At 43.2% G+C, this 10632-nt stretch overlaps 1 long non-coding RNA gene across 1 annotated transcript; it reads left to right on the forward strand.

The window, feature by feature from the left end:
• The first annotated feature begins 3803 nt into the window (after nt 1-3803).
• On the forward strand, nt 3804-4622 carry LOC136519723 (uncharacterized). The gene is made up of 4 exons (XR_010775028.1): nt 3804-3894; nt 4079-4148; nt 4255-4436; nt 4551-4622. It is a non-coding gene; the product is annotated as an uncharacterized lncRNA (long non-coding RNA).
• Nucleotides 4623-10632: the final 6010 nt, after the last annotated feature.

Genomic DNA, 10632 nt, shown 5'->3' on the forward strand with positions numbered 1-10632 from the left:
CAGGAATAGAGAAGCAAAGACGCGACAACGACGCGTCATAAGATTAGTGGCTAAACTAGCTTGCTTAAAGGTAATAAAGTGCTGTGGGAACGACGTGCTGCATGGATAAACAACATTTTCCACTGGCCACGTTGATTTTTCCGCGGATGAACAGTAACTTCTGCGTGTGAACAGTGGTTTCCCCCGCGTGAACAGTGTTTCCTGCTCTGCTACAATGCCGCCGTAGGGAAAATCTTCGCTGCTCCAGTTCTGACGTGAGGAAAAATCTGCACTGGTACCGTTCTGACATGTTGGGTGCGTGCACCGTGTTTGCAAAGCAGTGAGCGAGCGGCATGCTCGCCGGTCGAACTTGTGAGTGAGATTAATGCGTAGCGTGTGCGGCACACTATGGCAGTGGTAGCGCGTCGTGCACTGATGATTTTTCAAGGTGATTAGCAAGCGAAGTAAAGGCGGGATAATTAGAACAACGAGAGATGACAGTGGCGCGTCGCGAGATTGATGGAGATAAAAATCTTGCCAAGTGGTATGCTAATAATTAGTGAATGACAATAATTTATCATTTGACTTTGTGGCTAAGGAGCTCCCACGTGGAGAAAGATGACGTGCTGGAAGGACAACTTGGACAAGGAATAAATTAGAGCTCAATTTGAGAATTAGTGCAATAAAATTTAATTTCTCATTTACCACATGCAATAATACATAAACATGATGCTCATGACATGGTTTAATATTCTGATTAAGGCGTAACACCGAGGGTGTTACAGCTACAGTGCACAGAGGAGCCAAAGTTAGATGTAGCTCTAACCAAACAAATCCTGAAATGTGTCAATGTGTACATTCGTAATTGAGTGGAATGAAAACCAAATTAATATTGCAGGAATGCAGGTTATCTGCAGTGGTGAGGAACAGAAGAGGGTAGTTTACTAGCGGATTTGTGTGCTCACCATGATATGGCGGCTCCTGCAAGCAGCACAAAGGTATCAGGTAGGAAAGACGCTCGTGATAGCTATTTTGCACGAGTCAGACCAAGACCAATTAGACATTCAGACAACTAAACAATTCAACCTTGCATTTTATGGACCAGGCCAGCTGATCTACAGCCAACCAATCACGTCCTTTGGAGACGGTGAGGCGGTGGAGCCGCGCTTTTGCTCGTCCGTTATAGAATCACCATTTTAGGTAACAACAAGCTTGCATTGCAGGCTTAGTCAGCAGGATCTTACCGCTGCTATAGCTATTAGCTAAACCGTTGGACATGTAGCACGGAGTGCAAACTACATTTTACACGTCAGAGAGAGATAGGGAGAGATCACTCGCGTTCTTTCTTCCCTTGCCAAGGTGCCAAGCCCTAGGAGCACTCCTATGCGACGGTGACAGTCCACATGAAAACGACGTCATCGTAAATTTTTAGTTGGAATAATATTTTTTTCTCATATCAAATCAGCCAACGGTATTTCTTCACGATCCAGCGACGAACCAACCTACCCAAACGAACAAGCTGATGAGATGTCGGATGCGGCAGTCAGATGAGAATATGAGATGTGACGCCGCCCCTGCCCGTCCGTCCTCGGCTTCAGATTTCCCATAAGCACGTTCGTGGCGCTTATTAAGCAACAAATCAGCCATACATATAAGCAACAAATCAGCAGAGATTATCGATGTCGGGTCCCGGCTGCACCCTACTCGCAAGTGGCGGAAGCAGCAGCCGCCCCGCACGGCCTATGTCGACGACCTGCCCCGAGTATGGAAAACGTCCGCGTCGTGGCTCGTCGGGCTTCAAATCCTGTCGACGGCAGCAGCTGCGGCGGCGGCTCTCGCGCTCGCCGTCGGCCGGGTTTGGATTGCCTCGCGCAGGCGGCGGCATCCATACAACCAGACCAGCCGGGCGCGGGCCATGCGGATCAGGATTTGCGATCCCGGCCATTCCCAGCAAGCTCACGAGGCGCGCCTGCTGACCGCCGTCGTCGTCTTGCCTCCGGGCGGGTCGGAACGCGGCCCGTGGCCTAAGATTCTCGGCCTCCCCTGTCCCCATCCTGCTGTGGGCTTGTGGGCCTGTGGCCGTGCGTACGTCGAGCGAGGACGTATGGGAGGAGGATACACGTGTCCATCCGATTCACGGTACATTATCAATCCAAAAATAAAAAAAAGGAACCACTCAACTCTAGTAAATTCTAATTCTACCCAGTTGCAACTTTAGTCGAATTTTATCAAGCTATATTGCTTCATCGACAGAAATAACTGACAAAATGCAAGGCTCATGTTTGTCTTTGTACATTCGTTAGCATTTATTTGTCCATGACACGGTTGAAGAAATAACTGACAAAATGCAAAGGCTCATGTATAATCTTTCTTTAGACACTAGTAAATCAGATGAACAATTTACCAACGTTTGCGATCCATCTGTAAAGCCAATTGGAACCATGCATGTATATATCAGTGATTTTTTCTTGAAATTGGATATGTACTTCCTCCATTCTAAATTATAAGTCGTTTTAACTATTTTGATTCATTCATTTTGCTATGTATCTATATATATATGTTATTATATCCAGATGCATAACAAAATAGATGTACCGAAAAAGTTAAAGCGACTTATCTCTATATCTCTACAACTAAAAAGACTCGGATGTCATCGTCACCGCTAAACTAATCGTCCCACCCCACGCTAATTGCCCCGCCCCGGGCTAATTGCCCCGATCCGGAACCATCGCCCCTGCGCACGACGCCCGCGCACGACGGGCCACGATCCCCTGCGCCTCGCTTCAGCACAAGGAAAGAAAAATCCTCTCCTCGGCTCCAAATCCCGCAGTCTCGCCCTAGCGCTCGCCCTCGCCAGCCGACCTCCTCCTCGCATAGACCGTCGTCCTCGCGCACCAGCTGACCTCCGCCGTTGCGCGCCGCCCTCGCCGTCGCCCGCGGTCATCGCCATCGCGGCCGAGTCCGCCCCGCCCTCTGCCGTCTCCATGTCCCGCCGCCGCCGTCCCGCCCCTACCCCCACCACCGCCGCCGTCCTGCCCCTGCCCTATCACACTACGTCATCCACCGCCGGCCTTATCCCTTCCCGATGCTTTTTCTCGGTCACACTGTTTGGTTGGTTTCTTGGTGTCTCCAGCGAGAATGAGAAATCCGGCTTCCTCAGCCTCGTCGGCTGCTACCTCAAGTAAGTATATGCATCATCTCATGACCAAGAACTGCTCGAATGAGAGAAATGGTGATCGATCTGACCGCGTCTGCGTGCGTGCATGATCCTGCCGGCAAACTAAGGGACTGGCCTTGTTTATCCATAAAGTTTACTCACTATCATGATGTTTTGACACATGCATTGAGTATTAAATATAGACTAAAAAATAATTAATTACACAGATTGTGACTAATTTGCGGGATGGATTTTTTAAGCCTAATTAGTTCATGATTTGATAATGTGGTGCTACAGTAAACATGTGCTAATGACAGATTAATTAGGTTTAATAAATTCGTCTCGTGGATTACTGAGGACTTCTGTAATTTATTTTATTATAACTATCTGAACACTCCCATATGATACCCAGATATAACATCCGATGTGACATACCTAAACTTTAGTCCCTGAATTTAAACACACCAAGCAGACAGGGAGGAGGAGCTCATCGAGCAGGCCAAGATCCCCACGGCCACGGACGAGTTGGTGGCGCCATACCACATCCTGGAAGTGGGAAGCCCCGGCCCAAGGTGCCCACTGAATCCTTGCTGTTCTTCTGCGTATTCCTGAATCGGATGCATGGGAATGTGAATGCCAGACTGATTTGTCTAAGTAATAAATGCAAACATTAAGGCAACCAAGAAACTGCTTGACAAGCTCGCCGTGCTCAAGCTCAGCGGCGGCCTGGGGACAACCATGGGATGCACCAGCCCCAAGTAAGCCGTGTCCAGATTAGTCACTTCAGGCGTACAGGCTGTAGAAACAAATTTGCTTTTGTCTTAGTTTCATTACCTGAATTAAGCTCTAGCATTCACTTCCAATGTCGCTGGTATCCTACCTGAACATTAGTATCTTGTTCATACTTCATAGAGCTCTCAACACACTGTCTGGAACTAACAGTACTTGCAGATAGGTCATCAAAATGCACAACGGATTTACTTTCCTCGACCTCATTGTTATCCAGATCGAGGTTGGTTAAAACATCACGACTAATGCAGTGTTCCTGCAAACTTCACCACTCCATCTTGTTTCTATCTTTTATGGTGACACTTAGTGGCAACATTTTTCTCGTACAGTTACTCAACAAGAAGTATGGCAGCAATGTGGCGCTGCTTCTGATGAACTCCTTCAACACCCATGAAGACACTTGAAAGTAAATTTTCCGTTCACAAGTTGACCGAAAGCTAACAGTTATGCTTGCCCTACAGATTGATGAGAAATATGCAAGTTCAAGCATTGAATCCACACATTCAACCAGGTACGCTTGACAAAATTTTTGTAGATGCTGGACACTTGCTTTCTTAATCTTAGTTTACTAAATTCACTCCAAAAGTATGCTAAGCTGACAATAAAACAATCATTATCATTACAGAGCCAATACCCTCAAGGTAGTAGCTGACGAGTTCTTGCCATGGCTGTCCAAGGGAAACACTGACAAGGATGGCTGGTAAGCCATCGCTATATGCAGTGGAAACAACTATGTGAGCTGAATTAATAAATCATAGAGACCAAGCCCTCCCTTCTCTTGCTGCACAATTTACTCATTCTAATGTATGTGGAACTGTGCTGGTTATCATTGATCCAAAATGACCTTCCTAGGCTGAACCACAAACAAAAAGGAGTGATTAAATAGGCTTCAGGAGGGGATTGGACGAGGAGAACACAGGCTAGCAACATTCAGAGTAAAGTAGATCAAAGCATAGCCACGTATCCAGTAAATGACATTGGGTGTGAACATGTATGCCAGACACACACTATCAGGTTCAATGTATAAAAAGCAACCCATGCCACACTACCACATTATTAATTTTGAGACAACAAATATCCCAACGATCTGTTTAAACTAAGCATATTTAATTCAGTTGCATAGAAACGTATGTCCTCTGCAATGTCTGCCCTTTTATCACTGTCTGATATGCTTATGAAGTCTGTCATTTAGTCCGGGTTCATCACTCATGAGACAACTTGCGACATGTTCAGAACCACCAGACATACCTTTGCTGTTATGCTGGTTATATGTTGCATAATTTCTTTATTTGCAACAGCAATGCACACTTTACCTTTATCTAAACCTACTGCATTGTTGATCGATATGCAGCTCTTGACTGAAATCGGACGAGATTACCTATGCTAGCTTCTTTCCTTGCATGGCAGCGGCAGGCTAGAGTCGGCACCAGTGCTCATGGTGAGACCCCGCTGTCATGGAGGCCAGCGTCCAAGTGCAGGACTCATGGTACCCAGGTCCACAACATGTTGGACACTAGGGCGTGACGATCTAAAGCCGCAGGCAGCAGCAACCCTAGGCCCTATGTCATGTGGCCTGCGTGAATCACTGGTCGCGCTGATAGACCTACTAATTAGATGAGATGCGCCTCGTGCTGCAATGAACCTCGAAGAACAGCTCATTGCCTCAAGTGAGTTGAGCCTTCAAATCTCCCATTGTTTCATTATCTCAGTCATTTGTTTCTCAAAATGTCATATGTATTTTGGCTTGGGAACTCAAACAAAAAAAATAAAGAAAAAAATCTACTTTTAGTTTGGGCAGAAAATTGCTACTCTTGAATATCATAGCTATGCAGTTGAGCATTCTACAGATAAATGCATAAAATCAATAGTTAAACATGATAGTTATTGATGAAGGCAGCACAAGAACACAACGCAATTCTTGAGTTGCGGCTGGACAAGAACCCAAGGCAATTCTTGAGTTGTCAGAAATTCAGAACTGCCTGTGTTTTGACTATGAAGGATTCACTCCTTACCTTTTGTTTAGGGAAATAAACTATCTTCACGTTTGTGCGGAACTATGAGTACCATAGCTCCTATCAATTTACTACTATCTTTTATTCTGACATAATTGCATCCCACCGCTGCTCATAGTTGTAAACGTTAACTATGCAATTTTATTGCCTATGCTACCTTGCTATTTTTTTGGTTAAAAATGTATAATAATTTATGGTTGGCTATTGTCACTATTATGAGCCAATCATAATACTAATTTTTTTATTGGTCAAGGCCAAGATGACTAAGGTATTTGCTGCTACTTCACGACAGGTTGCACTGTCGTAGTATGCTTTATCTCAACTGAATCCACTCCTATCCCATCATTCTTGTGCAGGTTGCAGCAATATGATCACTCTGTAGCTGGTTGCAACAATCTGATCATTCTTGAACAACTTACAAGGATGGCCCATACTATGGATAAGGAAGAAAATATATGCTGACTTTGAATTTTGATAGGCCACCATGGATAACCTATGAATTATTTTTAGGTTAACTATAACCGTATATTTGAACATATTTTCTTTCATATTTGGCAACTAAAATAAGATGCTCATGGATTAGTCAAACAAACTAGACAATTTGCTCCTCAATCATGTGCTTTTGTATTATGAAAGAAAAGTAGTCATTCTGGTATGTGTACCATGAATTCATGATTGGAGCAGTCAAAAAAAAAGAGGGAAAGTTTTATGCTCATAGCAACATACGGGTTTGAACAAAATTTTATTGCATATTGTCATGCTTTATTGTATTGCCTTGGCTTAATGTTGTGCTCCCGTTGCAATACACGGGCATTCAACTAGTAATTTGAAAAGGATGGAGTACGTGATTGCTTCTTGCATTATCTTCACTCAAGAAACAACAATATAGGAGGGGAGTACTTTTTCCGACGGACGCGGGCGGCGTGCTTGCCAAACGCGATGGCTCAAGCAGGATTCCACGCATGCAGATGCTTGCCAAACAGGCTGACAGTCTTTCTCTGCTCTACACCCAAAGTCCAAGATCGGTACGAGTCGAAGCATCGTGGTAGTAACAGACAGCTACCATACCTTCCAATATACAGTACGTACTGACGCCGCCACATTTCCAAACCGAAAGAGTGGCATGTGATGTCACCTAGATGCAATTGCTCCATTTTCATAATCTTTCTTGAAATTTAAAACATACCAGTGCTACACTACTATTTATTACATGTTTGTAGTGAGTGTAACATTTTGAGGAAGTAGCCGCCATCATTCGCGCTGATCAACATTTTGCCGGAACAGCAGCTTCCAATTTTTTGCAATAGCCTGCGGTCAAAGATATTAGTGAGCCATTTCTGAACAAAGGACACACATCAGGAGGAAGGGATACTTAGTTGGACAAATTGATGTTGTTTGTTGAGTGATAAAGACTATGCAAGAAGCAATCATTTATCCACTTTTGAAGGGTAAAATCACTTGTCTGCGGTTCCAATTCACTTGACAAATGAATTGCAAATGTTGGTAAATTGTTCTTCTGATGTAGTGTTAAAAGATACCAACTCGACATTATTTCTTTCTCCAACTCTCAATGAAAATAAATGCATACCAATGTGCACAACTAAGGTAATTTCAGAATTAGATAGCAATATATAGCGTGAAAAACTGATGGCTACGTGGAGCCAATTATTTCAGATGAAGAAATAGCTTCATACATTCATTTGAAGTTGCCTACTAATATGGAAATTTCATGACACAAAAAGTTCTGCATTTTCAGAAGCTGTGCCATAGAAATATGAATCACGATAGTGAATCACAGGGATGAATAGGAAAGGGAAGACTAACACAGCTGAAGCAGTGGCTCTAATGGTGAAGCAAAAGAAAAACTATGTTTTTTTCTGACAGTATCGTCCAGGTCCAGCTGCACATAGAATTGTCTCACTAAGATTGAAATGAAAAGACAAAAGGCTGATATGTGGAGATAAAGCGACACGCACGGATGTTGAGGTCCTGGTCCAACCCACGTAAGGATTTCACTAGAGGAGTCATTGAGAACAGCTTGACTGCTTGAGGGGTTGGACTACTTTTGATAACAAAAGAAAAAGGAACTTTTCTCCAGGATGAAAAACAAAAGGCATTGTATAAATCTTCAAGGTACAAAACAACGCTTAGAAAGAAAGTATCTTGCGAAGATCAGCAAGAGATATCATTTGTAGCAGAGAATTTTGGACACTGAACAAGAAAAAAAAAGACTGTAATCCCAACCAGAGCAGACCACATAACATTAATACAAGCTATTGCTGTTCGGATTTCATATTCAGCAAAGTTTAACCGACGCCTATGTTTCATGCTCCATAGATAAATTTAAGTAGAGATTATCCATATATTTCTTGTAAAAAGTCAAGACTTAGGTAATAGAAACGCACCAGCTTGTATAATAAATTGGAAGTTTTATGGCCGAAAAACATAATGGTTCACAACAGTAGGTGCAGAAAAGATATCGTAGCTAATGTAATCAACCATTCACAAGGATGCATTAGAAAAAAGATTGATTGATGGGAATTGTTGGCGCCCGGAGGTCCAATCTGGGGCGCCGCGTCGGATGGTGCCTGCACGCAAAGAGAAGCAGCCTGCGCCCGCCTATTTTTTCGCGCGCCCCACCACGTGGGCCCCACGCCTACGCTCGGTTTCTCTGTGCCTGGTGGGCGGTGCTCTAGCAACGGGCCCGTGTTGCCCGGACGTCACACAACAGCTGTAGCAGGTGGCCGTGGCAGGTGGGTACTATTGCAACCAGATCTACTTTTGCAACATCCTCATAAAACACTTGCAACGTACGTCCGAAAACAGTTGAAACATTTGCGACATATGTCTGAAACACTTGAAAGCCATTGCAAACATATACAATATCCAGATGAAACACTTGCAACAGACGTATGAAAACACCTTAAAATACTTGAAATACACGCTTGCAACATGCATGTATATGCAACATCTAGATCTATTTTTGCAACATCTAGATGAAAAACACTTGCAACATACGCCTCATACAGATGAAACATCTGCAACATACACTTGAAATATGTGTGTATAGCCACTGCAACATGTGCAACATCCCAATCTACTTTTGCAACATCTCGATCTACTTTTGCAGCATCGATATAAAACACTTACAACATATTTATGAAACACCTGAAACACTCGAAACATACGTTTGCAACATGCTCTTTCAGCGTAAATATCTCCTTGCCGCTTCGCAAATGGAGGCTCCTCGGCACGTGGAGATCACAGGTATGCTTGTCGGCAACGTGGAGCTAGACGGCGGCGCACAGAGGGCAGAGGGAGGGTGGTTGGCGCGTGGAGGGCGTGTGCACGTGGGTGCTGCGCGGGTGGCGCGTTTCCGCCTCGGATATGCCTTCCACCGCAAGGGACATCTCTAGGCTTATGCGAGCCACCTCTAGGTACCTCCTCGTCTTCACGAGCAGCTAAGCCTGAGGATATGGCTGTGTCGCTTGGGGGAAAGAAAGCATAGTAGAAAAAAGGAAACAGAGCAGAGAAGAACTTTCACGCGGTGGAAGCATATAATAAAGCGATGAATGGATGAGAATAAGAGACATGGAAATAAACAGAGAATAAAAAAAAGGCAAAGTTGTGTTGCACGTCAGGTCACGTGTCCGTCCAGAGGGAGTGGCTGGCGCCGGGCGTCCTGTTTGTAGCAAGATGATTGATTGTTTCTTATATTCTTCTAATGATAGAAAAAAAAACTGTGAAATACAGAACGTTTCTGTTTCCTTGATTGCATGGAAATGTGCACAAACAGTAATGGGACATGGCAGATAATCAGACATATAGTCTATAATAAGACGATAATTAATATAACAATGATAAAGCACCAATTTTAATCAGACTGAGGGAAGGTTTGGCCATCATTCTTACATCATGCATGACCCTGCGGTCCCAAGCCTTTAGAAACTTTATCAACTTTAAAGCAAAAAAAAAATTATATTTGCAACTTTTGATCGGTAAAGAAAAAAATATACTGTAGAGGGGAAGAACAAAAACTCTATTTTCTAGTAAAGTAAACATCACAAAAGCTCAACTATTTGGCCCTAACTATACATAAACACTGGCTTTTGGTTGGGGTTTGTTTTACTAAGCAACTGACCTTTACTTTACCAAAATAGTACTACCTCAGTCAAAAAGAGAATGTGATTCTAGATCTGCTCTAAGTCAAACTATTTAAATTTAACTAAATTTACAAAAAAATAGTATCAACAACTATGATTCCAAATAGATATACAAAGAAAATATATAGCATAATAAATCTAATGATACTTATTTGATATCATGAATATTATTAATTAGTAGTTTCAAAAATCATCAAAGTAAAGATGGTTTCGCTAAATACTCTAGCTAGAATTGTATTCTTTCTACGACAGGGAAGTAGTTGATACTAAAAATAATAACTAACTCCCCACATATTGATTCACAAAGGCCAATTCATGTAAGTTTAGTAGATCTTCCATTGAGGAGTTGAACAGCGAATTGTTGTAAAAAGAGGATTATGCACAAATAAAACCATAGATTGATGTGATACTAAAATTTATCAAACTTTCACACTTGGCGAACTCGAGACCTTGCAAACATCATTTCCATCAACAAAAGCATGTCTGGTCTGCAACATGTACTGCCCATTGAGTCATACTCCTAGTTGCTAAT

The sequence above is a fragment of the Miscanthus floridulus genome, chromosome 18, assembly GCF_019320115.1.
Source record: "Miscanthus floridulus cultivar M001 chromosome 18, ASM1932011v1, whole genome shotgun sequence".
NCBI lineage: Eukaryota > Viridiplantae > Streptophyta > Magnoliopsida > Poales > Poaceae > Miscanthus > Miscanthus floridulus.